The sequence below is a fragment of the Conger conger genome, chromosome 12 (assembly GCF_963514075.1).
Source record: "Conger conger chromosome 12, fConCon1.1, whole genome shotgun sequence".
NCBI lineage: Eukaryota > Metazoa > Chordata > Actinopteri > Anguilliformes > Congridae > Conger > Conger conger.
Genome location: NC_083771.1, coordinates 39,638,040 through 39,653,067, shown reverse-complemented (window position 1 = coordinate 39,653,067; position 15,028 = coordinate 39,638,040).

Sequence of the window (15,028 nt, the reverse complement as noted above, 5' to 3'; positions counted from 1 at the left end):
AGAAGGCAATATACCTCAGGCTCTGAAGATCACAAAATGTATAAAGGTCAGGTTTTTTTGGTATACAGAATATTGGCATGAATAAGGGATTTGGCTAGGGGAATATGCTAGCCCAATGCTTTCAAAAATGAAAAATAAGGTAGGATGAAAGTATGCAACTACATTAAGCTCAAATTGTGACATCTTCAGGTATAGACGGTTTCCTTCTTGTTTCTCTCTATTGCTTCTCACTGTAACAGTGGGAGGATTATTTAATTTGTCAATTGACATCAATCACAGGGCAAAAGCTGCAACAGACTGAAGGTTCAGCAGTCATTAAGAAGTATTGCACTTTATAGATCCATTCATCTAAATCAAAAGACTGGGCACCCTGAGGGGCAAATACCTCCACTTATCCTAGTCATGAATCTGAGCCCTTTCTGCTGTGCTCAATCAATCAATGAGTGAATGGGATGTGAGGAGGAAACCACAAAGGCTGTAAAAAGTGACCGAGGCAAGAACAAATAGAAAGACAAATGCTCATGTGTCTATTGAGAGGCTAGCATTAAATGGTACATTTGAAGGTTTTATGAACAAGTAGTAGCTATTATTAAAATCAATCCCTTTTTCACACGATTAAGAAACTTAACAATATTTCTTGAAAATAACATAGATACAGATAGAATCTCTCTGGATGAGTTTCATCATTTTATATGCGCCAAATGCCGCTTCATTTGCTTAAAATTAGAACATTGTTAAAGCAATTTCATTGTAAATGTTTCTATCATTGATTGATTGCCACAATTATATAAGTTATGGCCAACCAAAGCATGGCATTGTCTTAAATGTGATTCTTATCTCTTCTGAATTACATTTTTGGAAGCACCCACAAGGATGGAGGAGGAATGTTGGCTGGACATTTAGTTGCTGTGCTAATTTTCTCTCCTGAAACACAGAATCTCCATTAACCCTGAAGTTGATACTGGAAAAGATAATTGAGTTTTCTATTGACCTATCTGCGGTGAAATAAATAAACAAACAAAAAAGGGGATGTGAACGTGTGGTATGGCAACATACGTATGTGTGAGGAGAAGAGCTACTTGTTACAATTGCAAACACAGCAGGTGAAATCATTAGACAGCAGAGATTGCTTTTAACACCTCTTTTAACATGCAGTTCATGATCTCAGGCCGTTGTTGGTGATCCCTCTAACACTTTCAGTTTCAAAAAGCTCCCTCCCTTCAGTGGATGCCTGTGACCAGGAGTTTTTCCTTCTGAAAAAGCTGTCCCAATTTTTACAGTTCATTGCAAACTATTTTAAAACCATGTCTCATGGCCCTGAAAGGCGTGTTGCTGTACCACTATAATTGTTTTTAGAACTAGCTTCAGGAAAACAATGGCAAATGGATAACTGCCACAGTTATTTAATTTGTAAATTGAATAATGCATGCATGTGTCGTATATGGATCTTGGCTTTTCAACCAAAGCAATAATGTGAATATGCCCTTGTCAGTGCTTCACTGATCAACACTTGTCGAAAGTGCAATTTACAACAAAATGAACTTGTATGGTGCTAAACTGCATTTTAATAATTTTTGTACTTCCATTGAGTGCTCTCTTTTTTATCCATTTGTTTTGTAAAGATCCTCCTGTAATTCTCATGTAAGCATTGGAATCATAAGGACAGCAAGCCAACTGTAAGAGGGTTGAATGTTATTCAGAGAAATTGGGTGTGGTTTGGCTTCTGGAAGGCCTGGGGTGTATTCTGGCTTTTAGCATGGATGAGTCCACACACCTTATTCTAAAGTCCTTAATTGACTGCTGATTGAAATTAAATCCACAAAATGCCTGCAGACACCATGGCCCTCCAGGACTGCAGGTTGATACCCTGTTTTAGAAGGAGGTGGCTAATTTGCCCTGGAGATGGTCATTATTCCCACTTCATTATTCCCCATGAGGCCTAATCATTTAGGATAATTATTGATCGAAGGGAGACCTTTTCATTTTCATTCTCAGCATTGTTCCAAGATCCCACTCCCAGGTTCCAATAATTTACCATGGTTGTCTCATATTTGCCTCTGAAATCCAGGGTTTTCACTGTACAGGAATCTAATTATTCATGACTGATGTGCAACAATATTCATCTTTGTACAGGATGCAGTGATTACATGGAAATTTGCAAATCAACTAAGTACTCCTCTTGATTGATTGTCTGTTTATATGGATTTTGCAATGTGAACAAATGTAATAATGCATGGCTTCTTGAAACACATTGAAATGTGAATGATTGCTACTTGTGGACAGTGTCATTTGTTTTGTGAAATACTGAATGCTGACAGTTTCTGAAGCTATTGTACAGCTGTATTGGAAGTCCAACAGCTGTATTGTCTTCCAGAAGAAGCAAGAGACTAGGGCAGATCTTAAATATGTACCTCTATCCGTTGTACACATTTATATTTGATCTTTTAAGCTATTAAGATGTGTCTAGTCAGTGTTACCTTTGCTGACAATTGAAATTAGCTTGCAAATATTCTGTTAATCTTTGTTTTATATGATGCCCTTGTAGATGTGGTGTAAGATCAGAAATACACTACTTTTCTGACCGTTTGGTTGCTTGTAGGACAGTAAAAACATGTCCTTACAGATATGTGTTTTGGTTGTGGCGACAATCCAGTTTACCGAAACACATATTTTTGTACCTTGCACTCAAGGGGTAGGTATTTTTTCATATCTTTTCATGCACTCAGAACCATTCACTCTTTTTTCCATTTTGTCCTTCCCCCCAACGTGGCCTAAGATAACCACTTAAACTTAAGCACTTTTGGCTGAGTCACAGTTGCATGTTTTCTAAGCTGGTATTCAGACCCTGCAAAACTGTTTACCTTTGATATTGGGAAGAGCTTCCTTGAACACTGGCAAAAAAAAAAGTTCAGACAAAAATACAGACACTGGAATTATCCTTATACTGCATTCCAATTTCTCCTTCTCTAAACACAAAATACATTAGTTATGGAAAACCTAAGCCTATATTGGTTCTTCATGCTATCCAAGCAGTTATGCATCTGCAATTCTTGTCTCCTTGGATTTTCAACTGACGATACAATGTGTATATGGGTGCCAGATGAAAAGTCACATGTCCTTTGTGAACACCGCTTACCCTATCTGCCACAATTCCCCATCTGAGCAATCCATCATGTGGGGGGAGTTCAGAATTATCAGTATATCAGTATCAGTATCGGTATTGGCTTTGAGATATCTAATGGTGGCCTGTATCATAATGCATCACGCTTGGTTGTATGTCAGGGTAAAGGGGCGAGGTGAAAAATGTTTAACCTGTATTTTAACCCCTTAAGTATTTTAAGTATGCGTATTAAACCCCTTTTCTTAACACGAGCGTGAAAATTACATACCCAAAATAAAATGGTTACTATTCTTGAACGTTTTTGACTCTGCTGGGAAAGTTACCCTTTGGGGTTTGTTTTACTCAAAGTACTGAAGTTGCAGAAGCTGAAACGGTGGACATTTGGAGACTCCAAAATGGCACATTGAAACAACATTATATTATGGGTCTTATTGCACATAAAATACTGTATTTTGCTCAATTATACAACACTTTATCCTGAAGAAAAGTGTTTGCACTTTTACCCTGCCTGTCACGCTCTCCCTACCTCTCATTCTCAACCTCCCTATCCTTGCTCTCCTCAGACAGCAACAGGTCAAAGAATAAGTCCGCTAAACATTATAAAAATATATTGTGTTGGCGCAACAGGCTAAGACGGGGACTGGGGTTCGCTTCCCGGTCCTGCCAAAAGCCAAGTTTGGCCAGCTCACGTGAAGCAGCATAATTGGCTCGCTGCTCCAGAGGGAGGGACTTGGCAGGGTCAGTAGATCGACGCACTATAAAGCACCTCGGGCACCTCGGAATCACGGTCACGAGCATGAGACGAGACGGCTTGAAGAAGGTGTGTCGCTCTCCTTCGGGCCACTGAGGGACGGGGTGTGGGCGGTGTATCTAATACTAGCTCTAATTGAATCAGACTGGGTACAATTGGCTACCAAATTGGGAGAAAAAAAAAATATATATATATATATAGTGTACTAATATTCAATGATGTGCCCTCTTGTGGGTGCATTATTTAATCCAGGTGTGTTGGTATCGGTGCCAGCCATTCCGCTGGAGCAGGTTGAGTACAGATTTTTTTGAGTGCTTTGAGCTAGTTTGTTTTATCTGCCAGCTGCTAATGGCACCCCACTGAACTTCCTCGGAGACTTCGACATCCACCTCGAAGCCTCCCAGGCTGCTGCCTTCCTACCGTTACTCTACTCCCTGCAACACTCTCCCCTAACCAACAACAAACTCACGCTTACCACTCACACTTAACCCACTTTTGTCTGATCACCTCTTCATTTCCCCCTCTCACCCGTACTATTTCAGCCCGCTGTAACCTCCACTCCATCTCAGCATCTTCATTAGCTCCCACTCACCACTTCTCTCCTCCCTCTCAAATCCTTCTCCAACTTCCCTGCTGACTCTCCCATTCTGCTGTCATCTCTCTCCTATGTATTTTACTCACTCTGCCTTCTTGCCCCAAGGCCACCCCAACACCCTATGTACCACCAGGGCCAGCCTTCGCTCAGCTGAGAGGAAGTGGGGGAAATCCAGGGACCCATCAGCCCTCTCAATCTTCTAGTGTCCTGGCGTCATTCACTTCTACTGTCACCACTGCCAATGTAAATTACTATCAAACACATTCATAACTCCACTTCTAACCCTGTTCTCTATTTTTTTTTCTCTCCTCAACCCGCCCCCTCCTCCTCCACCTCAGTGCTTCTTTGCTGCTGATGACTTCAGTTTTCTTTGATGAGAAGATCAGACATCCACAGCTCTTTCTCAAGCTGTTTTTAATCAATTCTTTCTTTTCCAAGAACAACCTGCTAGACCCTCACCAGTCTGGTTTCAGACCCAACCACTTGGCGGAGACCGCCCTACTCTCCGTCAATGAATCGCTTCATGCCGCACAAGCAGCCTCCCTCTCCTCTGTCCTGATTCTTCAAGACATTTCTGCCACCTTTGACACTGTGAATCACTCCATCCACCTGTCCTTGCTGTCGGCAACAGGGATCTCCGGCACAGCCCTGAACTGGATCGAGTCCTACCTTTCTGGTTGCTCCCTCCAGGTTGTCTGGGCTGGTACAGTATCAATACCTCAGCCCCTTGTCACAGGAGTTCCCCAGGGCTCAGTCCTTGGCTCACTTCTTTTCCCCCTTCACACTAGATCACTTGACCCTGTTATTACTGCTCATGGATTGTCCTACCACTGCTATGCTGATGAGACTCAACTCTTTCTCCTTCTCACCATTTGACACACAGGTTTCAGCCTGCATCTTTGCTTGACTGAGTGACATACAGAGCTGGATGGACAACCATCAACTAAAGCTCAATCCAGGTAAAACTGAAATGATATTCATCCCTTCTCTAACCTCACCCCTACAAATCTCTGCATTTCCCTGGAGGATATCCCAGTGCCGCCATCACCCTGTGCAAAGAACCACAGAGTGGTTCTCTCCGAGAACATTGCAGCAGTCACCCGGCCATGAAGATTCTTTCTATACAGCTTTCGGAGAATCTTTCTTTCTCACCCCCCACTCGACCCAGCTCCCTGTCTAAGTGATGGTTTTGTCCCACCTGACTACTGCAACTCTCTCTTGGCTGGCCTCCGGTGTCTGCCATCAGACCCCTCTAACTCATCCAGAATGCAGCAGCTTGTCTGGTCTTCAACCTTCAGACACTCCCGCATCACCCCCCTGCTTACTTCCCTCCACTGGCTGCCTTTCCAAGCAGGGTCAGCCCCAGCTTACCTCCAAAAAATCATCAGACCCTACACACCTGCCAGACCTCTTCATTCAGCCACTGCAGGATGCCTGGTGCTTCCCCCTCTTATCACTTCCACCTCTCTGTCACAAATACTGTCTGTTCTGGCTCCGCGGTGGTGAAACAACCTCCCCGTGGAGGTCAGAACAGCAGAGACTCTGACCACCTTCAAGTGCAGACTGAAGACACACCTCTCCCCAAACCTCCCTACCCCCCTGTAATCTTTAACTGATTTTTTGGTTCTCAATACTGTCATTACTTGCGCAACTTGTTCACTGGGATTATATTTTTGCTAGTTTTGTCTGGCTATGTAAGCTGTTTATTGTTCTGGTGTTTATTCTTGTATTGTGTTTTATTATTGTAATAAAATGGTTTTAGATATAATCCATTGTCAGATTTATCAAATTGGCCCTAGTACTTATCTTTGTTGTCTTGGCTCTGGAAACTGTACTTCCGTCTAGGGTCTTTCAGCACACTTGCTCCTGGTGGTACGTATGCACTTTGGACTTTGTTGTACTTCGCTCTGGATAAGAGTGTCTGCCAAATGCTAATAATGTAATGCAATCTTAAAATAGGTTATACAAATAGAACTGTGAATTTCAATGCTTTTATATCCTCTTACCATAGTGATTAAAAATTGCAGCGTGAAAAAAGGAATGAATGCAAATCAGTCCCAGCCCTGAGACATTGTGTATCCTGGAGTGCTTGTTAGTTCTTCCTTATTTGTCACTTATCTCATGCACTGCAAGGCATTGTGTTATTGAATAATTGGCCTGTGAGTCAAGAGATTTTCAAGAAAGAAAATTCTATGCTGAAAATAAAATTATCAAAATATTTGTGGTGTCTGCATCTTCACTCCTTCCATGAAAGGGTAAAAGTTCTAAATTCATTAATATGCATTTTCAGATTCCACTGTGGACCACAATATATTCAGTCTAAATGCATAAGGCGAATCTGTGTTCAAGGGTTCGAGCATTTTAGTATAAAACCGAACAAACTAATTGGCCTCAGAAGAACTCATGTGTGTAACAAGCTAGTAAGACTTTCTTTCATTTGGCTGTAATGCCGCAAGCAGAGATGGAACCTTGCCCAGATACTCGATCCTGTGAACTGATATGTGCTCTTCTGAGATTCTTAAAAAAGAAACGGTTCGGTATTCTCCTATAGGGTAGTATTATTTGCACCCAATTTGTTTTCATATTCCTCAAGCCTTTGTTATGATGATGCATCGGGGCCACCAGTGACACTGTACATTACCTCAGACATTCTTCACACTGGAGGAAAATTCCAGAGAGGGATAGCAAACATGAGACCTAACTCTTACTTTGAATGTGTTGTTTCTTACCATCTATAACTGATGTGGCATTATCCTTTATCCAAAGGGGATAAACAGACCTAATTAGAACAGTTTCAATTAATATTGTTCAATGTTGATGTTTTTCTGCCTCAGTCTGAGCTGAAAGTTCTCCAGCATCATATTCATTTTTTTATATAATTAGATGAGACATGTAATGCAATATGAAATACAAGTGTGGTTATTCAATATGGAAGAGGGCGCATAACCATTGTTTGCTTCTAATGCATTGGCAAGGCATTGTGACCCCGGTAGAAAATTAATTTATATTAAGCAGTACTTCTCAGTACTTGATTTATGAACTTACCACTGAACACCAAATGCAGTAATATCAGATTACTTTATTCTAGAATGTTCACATTAATATTGAACTATCACATGCTGTGAGTTCTTACGTTTTCGTTGTTGCCTAGCATAAAAAAGTATAGTAATATGATCAAATTCCAATCAGTGATTCATTTTAACCTCAGATAAAATGCGTTTCGCATTTCTTTTTTTTTTCTTTACTCCAAATGAATTATCCAAAAATAGTTCTTGCATAATAAAGTTGAGGAATAAAAGATACATCTGCATATTGCAGCTCAATGACAGTGATGCACATACAGTACCATCTTTTTTTCTTTGCCAATTGCTTCAGTTCTACTGTGGATAACAATATACATTGTGTTAGCTAGATTAGCAGACAAAGGAATGGTTCCCAGCAAAGCTTTTCCCCAAATCTGTTTATAAATCAATGACGCAAGAAGGCAACTCGACCTATGTGGATTTCAGTGCCCTTTTGCGTTCAGAATGCTGTAATGTCAATACCAAAAAAGGCTCCACAAGTGCTGCTCCCTTGAGTCTTATTACTGTTCTAGCAGCTGTCATTGGAAGATGTGGTGTCGGGGCCTGAATCTGTATGACAAATCTCCAAGGAAGTCCTGAAATATGCCCTGCTTTATGAAGCTCTCGTAATTGCCTTAAAAAGCATCGGTCATGAGAGAACAATCAATTTGCCCCACCAACCTGAAATTGCATCTATTCAGTGGATGAGAATATACACTTGATTCATATTCACTGCTTGCAAATTGAGCATATTTCCCAAAGTAAGCCCATGTACTTCCACTACTTGTTTCCCTCAGGTAACTTGCATCAACTTTGAGATGCTGGAACAAGTACCCCTGGACCTCTGGAATTGAAACTCACAAAATATCACTGACCCACCACCATATTTTACCATATATGCACATCTGCTTTTATACAACCAGTACCCCCCCCCCCCCCCCCCCCCCCCCCAGTACCCAGTACCTGGGTTATGCAAAATCAATTGTATAATGGATTCCACCATGTATCAGGCAATTGTGGCTGACAATCGTGTTGCCTCTACCGCAAGGCTGCGACTTGGCTGTTGGTGGACTTTCCCGCAAGACAATGACCCAAAAAATATGAAATCCAAACAGAAATGATTCTATGACTACAAAATTTGTGTTCTCCAGTGGCCATCTCAGGCACTGGACAGCAATACAATCAAAAGTATGTGGGCTGAACTGAAGAGGGCATTTGATATGAGCAAACACAAGAATGTGGAGGATCTTACAAGGATCTGCACAGAGGAATGGTCCATAATCCCTCAAAGTATTTCTTAACCTCATCAAGCATAGCAGGAAAAGACTCCATACTGTTATCCTTGGCAGAGGTAGGGGTGTCAATAACTATAGAACCTTACCTTTGGTGAAATCTAAGACTTATTTGAATCCCAAGAGGTCAGTAGTTTCAGAGATACTCAAAGCACCCTGTCCGGCACCAACATACATTCAGTTTGTCAATAATCAAAGTCACTTAGATCACATTTCTTCCCTATTCTGACATTTGGTCTGAATATCAGCTGAACTTGTTGACCATATCTTCATGATTTTACACATTTAGTTGCTGCCACATGATTGGCTGATTAAATATTTGTATCAACAGGCTAGTGTACAAGTCTACCTAATAAAGTGGTCACTGAGTGTACACGTACACTGTCTAACCAGCCTCCCCAAACCTCAAATTGTAGCTATACTCCTGACAGTAGAGGTCTTATCATTCCCAATTCACCATTCCTGCAAGTAATCCATCGCTGTTATGTCCGTTATTTACCCACATTCAGTGATTTACTCAGTGTTCGTTATTTTTTCCATGTTTGCATTCAATAAGTAAATTAAAAAATGGGCTCTACAGGCTGCTTAATACATTTTGCTAAGCTGCACTACACATTGAATTTTTAAAATTATTTTTATTTTTTATTGCCCAATGTGTAAAACCTGTTCAATCACTGCCAAATCCTTTAATGTTCAGAAGGAACACATCGCAAAAAACGCATGCAGGCAGCCGCTGCTGCTTTTCACTGCAAAATCCACATCCTTAGTGGCACAGGCAGGCTTGTATATAACGTGTATGATTAATTGTTTGTAAAAATAAGACCTATGTTAATCAGTTTTTTTGTCAATATCTGTCAATGTATCATTAAGTTTTATGCTATTGACGTACTCCAAACCAGAGGAGCTCCAAGCACCTGCATTGAAGGGATTACCCCCCCATTGGCATTCAACCCTACATTTACTCAACATCTAGCTTTTACATCAGGTGGCGATGTCCAAAACTTTACATGCATGGCTGTCTTTTATCATTCTTGCAAACGTTGCTATTTCGTTATGTTGCAATTTCATGTATTTCAGTCATATGAGTACCATACACAAGCACTGTATGAAGTTGACATTAATTAATCTCAACTGTTTTCAGGGTCTATGCTTGTGCATGGTTGTGACAATTTGCATTTCTGAATGGGCTTTCTTGACCAAATATGGTGAAAACATTATGAAGGCTTATAGGAGCTACAGTGTCAGTTCCATGAAATGAAATGGGGGCAGGGAAAAGGAAACTTGAAACACATAAAACATTGTTCTAAATGGTTTCAAATAGTCACCTGAAGTGAAATTGGCATAGCAGCTTGGAATAAAAATTGAGGAATGGATTTCAGAAGCTGTCAATGCTGTTCCCTCTGGATGCAAGTTGGCAACTGAATTAAAAAAGAATGGTATAACATCAAACTCAGTGCCAAAAAGCAAGTTATCACTCATTGTAACCACACCTAGAAGGGACCAGACTAAATTTCCATCTCGAGTGCCGGTAGTCATCTTGTAGAGTTGTCTGGGTCATCTAAAAATACCAGTTGCATGCAATTATTTATATTATATATATTATTTATATTATTATTTTTAATATTTTAATGACGACATCTTTGAAGTCGAAATGGTGGTTCTACACATTCTCTGTGTGTTGCTGCAATTATCTCTGCATAAACAATGGCACCCAGGGAGAGTTCATGCCAAGATGGGTGCTGACCGTATTCAATTGTTCCTGTTAAGTCCATTTCCAATAAAGAAAGGAGACCGTCAGAATCCACTTCTGGAGGACTGCTGTGTTTTTGCTATGTTTCAGCACCAGTGATTCATTTAATTGGCCACTGGCTCAAACCTGCGGTCCAGATGGATTCTTTACTACAGGTTCCAAATTAATTTTCTGCCCAGTCCACTTTCTAGGATTCTCTCTTTCAATGTAATTTAAACGTTGCTTGCAAGCTTGCTGTAGCTGGCTATTGTTGAAAGTGCGTTTAGTTGTGAAATAGTGTTTGCTCTCCCTTCGTGTAACTTCTTTCATAATACTCAATTTCATAATAAGAGCAACGACTTTTGTTATAGGTTAAACGTACATTTTTGTTAGTTTGTTTGTTTGTTTGTTTTGCATTTGATTTATAGAATGTTGCACTATACATACATTTACACATGTATGTATACAGTATGTATGCCTCTCAGTCAATCTCAAGCAACAGTTCATATTGTTCCTATTGATAAATCACCTGACTTGTGGTTTACATATGTGTGCATACACCCCATTCATAAATGTTGGCTGAGGTTGATACTAATATACTAATTTCATCAATGGAATTCCGATGAATTGGCATCTGTTATAATTCAATCACACCTGCCTTTATGATACAGAACTGCTGTATTCATGATGAATACAAATAAGCCATTAAAATAGATCAAGCTAACATTTGATATGGTTTGATATGGTGTTTTAAATTATTGCAGGTGGATCTACAGGTGCTGAATGTGTCCATAAAATCAGAGAAGCTTGAAACAAAAAATGTGATTTGGATACTATTTGAATTTTCAGGAATCTGCCTTATTGACCTGCACCTGCGAAGTAAAGACAAATGAGAGAGAGTGCTGTTGAGAGAGCACTCTCTTCATGACTAAACAAGAACAAGCTCTCTGAGTACAGTTTTTAATTTGCTTGATTGATGTATCTTGTTGAACGTATATAAATTGCTTTGATATCCATGGAGTATGCATCATGCAGTTCATTAAAACTACTTTACATTTTTGAAAGAAGAATAGTGGTTTAAATTTAGCCTGAAACAATCAAATGAACTGCCAATACTGCTCTGTGCCTGTCTGTTCCATTGTTGATAACCACTTTCATGGTGCTCCTATATATTTTTTTATATTAGTTTGTCGCTTGAAGTGATGCATGTTTGCATGTGATTGCAGTGTTAATAAAGTTTGTCCTTTGTATGGCTTTATAGTTAGTGTAACAATTGTGTGTTGCAATAGGAAATTGGCAAAAAAAAAAGAGAAAAGAATTTAGACTATTTTATTATCTGAAAGCCATGCTGTCTGATGTCTCATTACATCACATTCTCCAGAGACCCTTCTGGAAACCAAAGCAGGATTCTAGTTTGGCCTCAAGAATCAAGATGTCTTCCTTACAGGAAAAAAGTCATTAAGTTGAAAAAACTAACTCAGAGAATCAGCGATTAGAATGTCCATTATTTACTTAGAATTTCTCTTTTGAATAAAAACAAGACAATGGACAAAGCAATATGTTTTCTATAGGCTCCCTGAACACCTTCGACACCAACTACAGGGTTATCCATAAAGAAGTCGCTAAATATAGGTAATGTCCCTCTTTGTGAGCATGCTCTATAAAACTACAGTATACAGTAACTTTTGCTCAGCATACAACCATCTAGGAGCACAGTATTAAAGCATTTTAGCCCATGGAATTATGTTGGCAATTTATAGTTGTGATGTGCGGGTTGGCCCGAAACCTGCGGTTCAGTCAGGTTGGGTGGGTTCCAGTTGAATTACACCAAAAAATTACTTAACCTAAATTCAAGTGAAAGAATATCATTCCATGTTTGTTTGCAGCCTAAGTGGCTATCGGCCAACCAAAACAAAACTTGGTGCCAGTCGAATCCCAGCACTATTGATAAGGCTAGGTGATTGTAAATTGAAACTATTTATTCAAATCTTGCAAAGTGCATCATTGATTCATTCAAGATCAGTTTTCTCAAATAGCCTGCTGTCCCTGAAACAAAACAACTTGGCTAGTTCATGAGAAGAAAATAAATGTGCCTACATGGTAGACATAACCTACTGTCATAGGCTAGGCTAGCTAATTGAGTGAAATTACTAGGCATTGCCATACATCTGTTCTAGCTTATCATTTTATGCCTTCTTAACTCAAAAGTAGGACCTCCTTGCATTCTGGAAGGAGGACCAATCCACCTTTCCTCTGCTCTCCATGATGGTAAGAGTGATGGTGTGCATACCAGCAATAAGCACACTTATTAAGCACACAAACACAGTGAAATAGACAACAGTCGAGTCAAAGCTCAGAATTTCCCAGTTGAAAATTCTAACTTTCAACCTCCAAGCATTCCAGTTGCATGATAAAAAATGGAAACAATGTAACAATTCAAGTGGATAACCACTTGAACTGTACGCATTCTGCACTGACACAGCAACAGAAAAATGCCAGGATGAAATATGGCAGTCACAAAGTGCCATTCTGTTCTGATTTATGGAAAGACAGGGAACAATTGTAGTCCCTTGCTCCCTCATTCTTTCTCCTTCTTGCCAAGAGCATAAATTGAAAGCTTCCAGCAAGATGGGAGTCCCACAATGCAATGGTCCACAAGTGAAGAAGAGAGGACAAGTCGGTGCATATATGGCTTGAACATATACAGTGTACCAGTTGATTTATCTACACCATGGTTGTTCACTTTTCTGGAGAGGAAATGAGGAGTGCTGATTTAATTACCAGTCAGTTTACCAGTCAATGAAGAAACTGTGGGGGGAAAAAAACATTCAATGCCCACCCAAAATCAACCTGTTCACTTCAAAGGGTAAGTAACTCACAGATCTTTTAGATTTGTTGCAATATGTTTTGTCTGAGGAAAAACCTCATCTATGCGTTTGTTATGCCTTGTGGAATAATATAAGAAATAAATATAAATACATATATATATATTCCGGGACCTTGGCAAATCTACAATTTTCCCGGGTGTCAAAAGGGCTGCAGTGGAGACACTATAACCATCTCATCAGATACTAGTTTTTGGTCCATTGGTGGCTGACCATTAAGTTACAATGGACAAATCACACAGGCTTCCAACATCACCTACCAACTCTAATCATAGGTTCCCACATGCTACAGAGTAATGCTACAGGCATTATCGATTATTTTCAGTATAAAATCCGTAAAACGTTTTGGAAGGACGGGTGCCAAATACCACCGGCCCCCTGTAAAACAAATTTAGTGCAAACCAAGTAGTGATAGGGAAAAAATATTTCACAGTTAAGTTGACAGTTCATAATTAAACTCAGTGGAAGAAAAGTGGAGCGAAAGTGCAGCCACTAGAAAGACTAGAGGGCAGATCTACATCCAGTTGAATTTCAGCATACCTGCACATTGTTAGAAATTTGACATGGGTCCAGACAAATACTTCCATTTGCTTGCATAAGGAGTAATGGCTAGTCCTGTCTCCAGGTAATGTAGAACTTTGTGCTTAACCAAAGCCACCTGTCCTGAAGCAAAATTCAACATGGAAAGAATACTGTATGATAGTCAATTACCTGGGAAATCTATATCTGTGATTCACCTCCCTATGAATCATGCTAGTTGCTGGGTTTTACTGCAGAGACTCTGCTACAAGGCACTGGAAAAAAATTTTTTAGGTGACACCAATCTTGTGATTATTGTGCAAAGCTACTTCCGTGAAATGTCACAGTGATGTACGCATTAATAGATTTGTGTGTAAACGGTGCACAACACTGTCATAAAATGGCACCACACTGAATATTTCTATAGGTGTTCTCATCATTCCTTTTGATTTAATAGTAGCATTTATAATAGTAGCATTTGCATCGCTTCAATGATTCAGTAAATATATCTACAATAAATGGATGAGAAAATAACAATTCTCAGGTTTAATTTAGTCAGTTTTTGAGATGTGTGACAGCATTTAAAATGTTATTCAAATTGATTCACACGCTTGTGCTGGTGCTGTGAAAATTATTTCCGGAGGCATCCAAACCTATTCGCCTGCTCAGACATTGAAAACATTTTATCATGATTTGCGTCACTCCCCTCTTTGACCTTCAGGTGTCAATAAGATCACATTTCATTCAGTGAGTATATGAATAGCATTATATTATTGTGTGAATCCAATAACAAAATGGCTCGCTTGTTTTACATTCAGAGTGACATTCTTGCATTCTTCTTAAGGTCTTCTTAATGTTGTTTCAGTACAAAATCCATATTATATTATGGATTATGGAGTCATACACAGGGGCTGAAACATAATAAATTTAATAAAACTAACAAAAGTTTGTTTAATAAGCACTGTTAATTTGGGAAATGAACAATATTCTCAATTCAAAGATACGCTAATTAAAATGTCACCAGTGTGAATATAATTTGCTCATGAAACCTCTAATAAAACCTGTTGCCTTGAC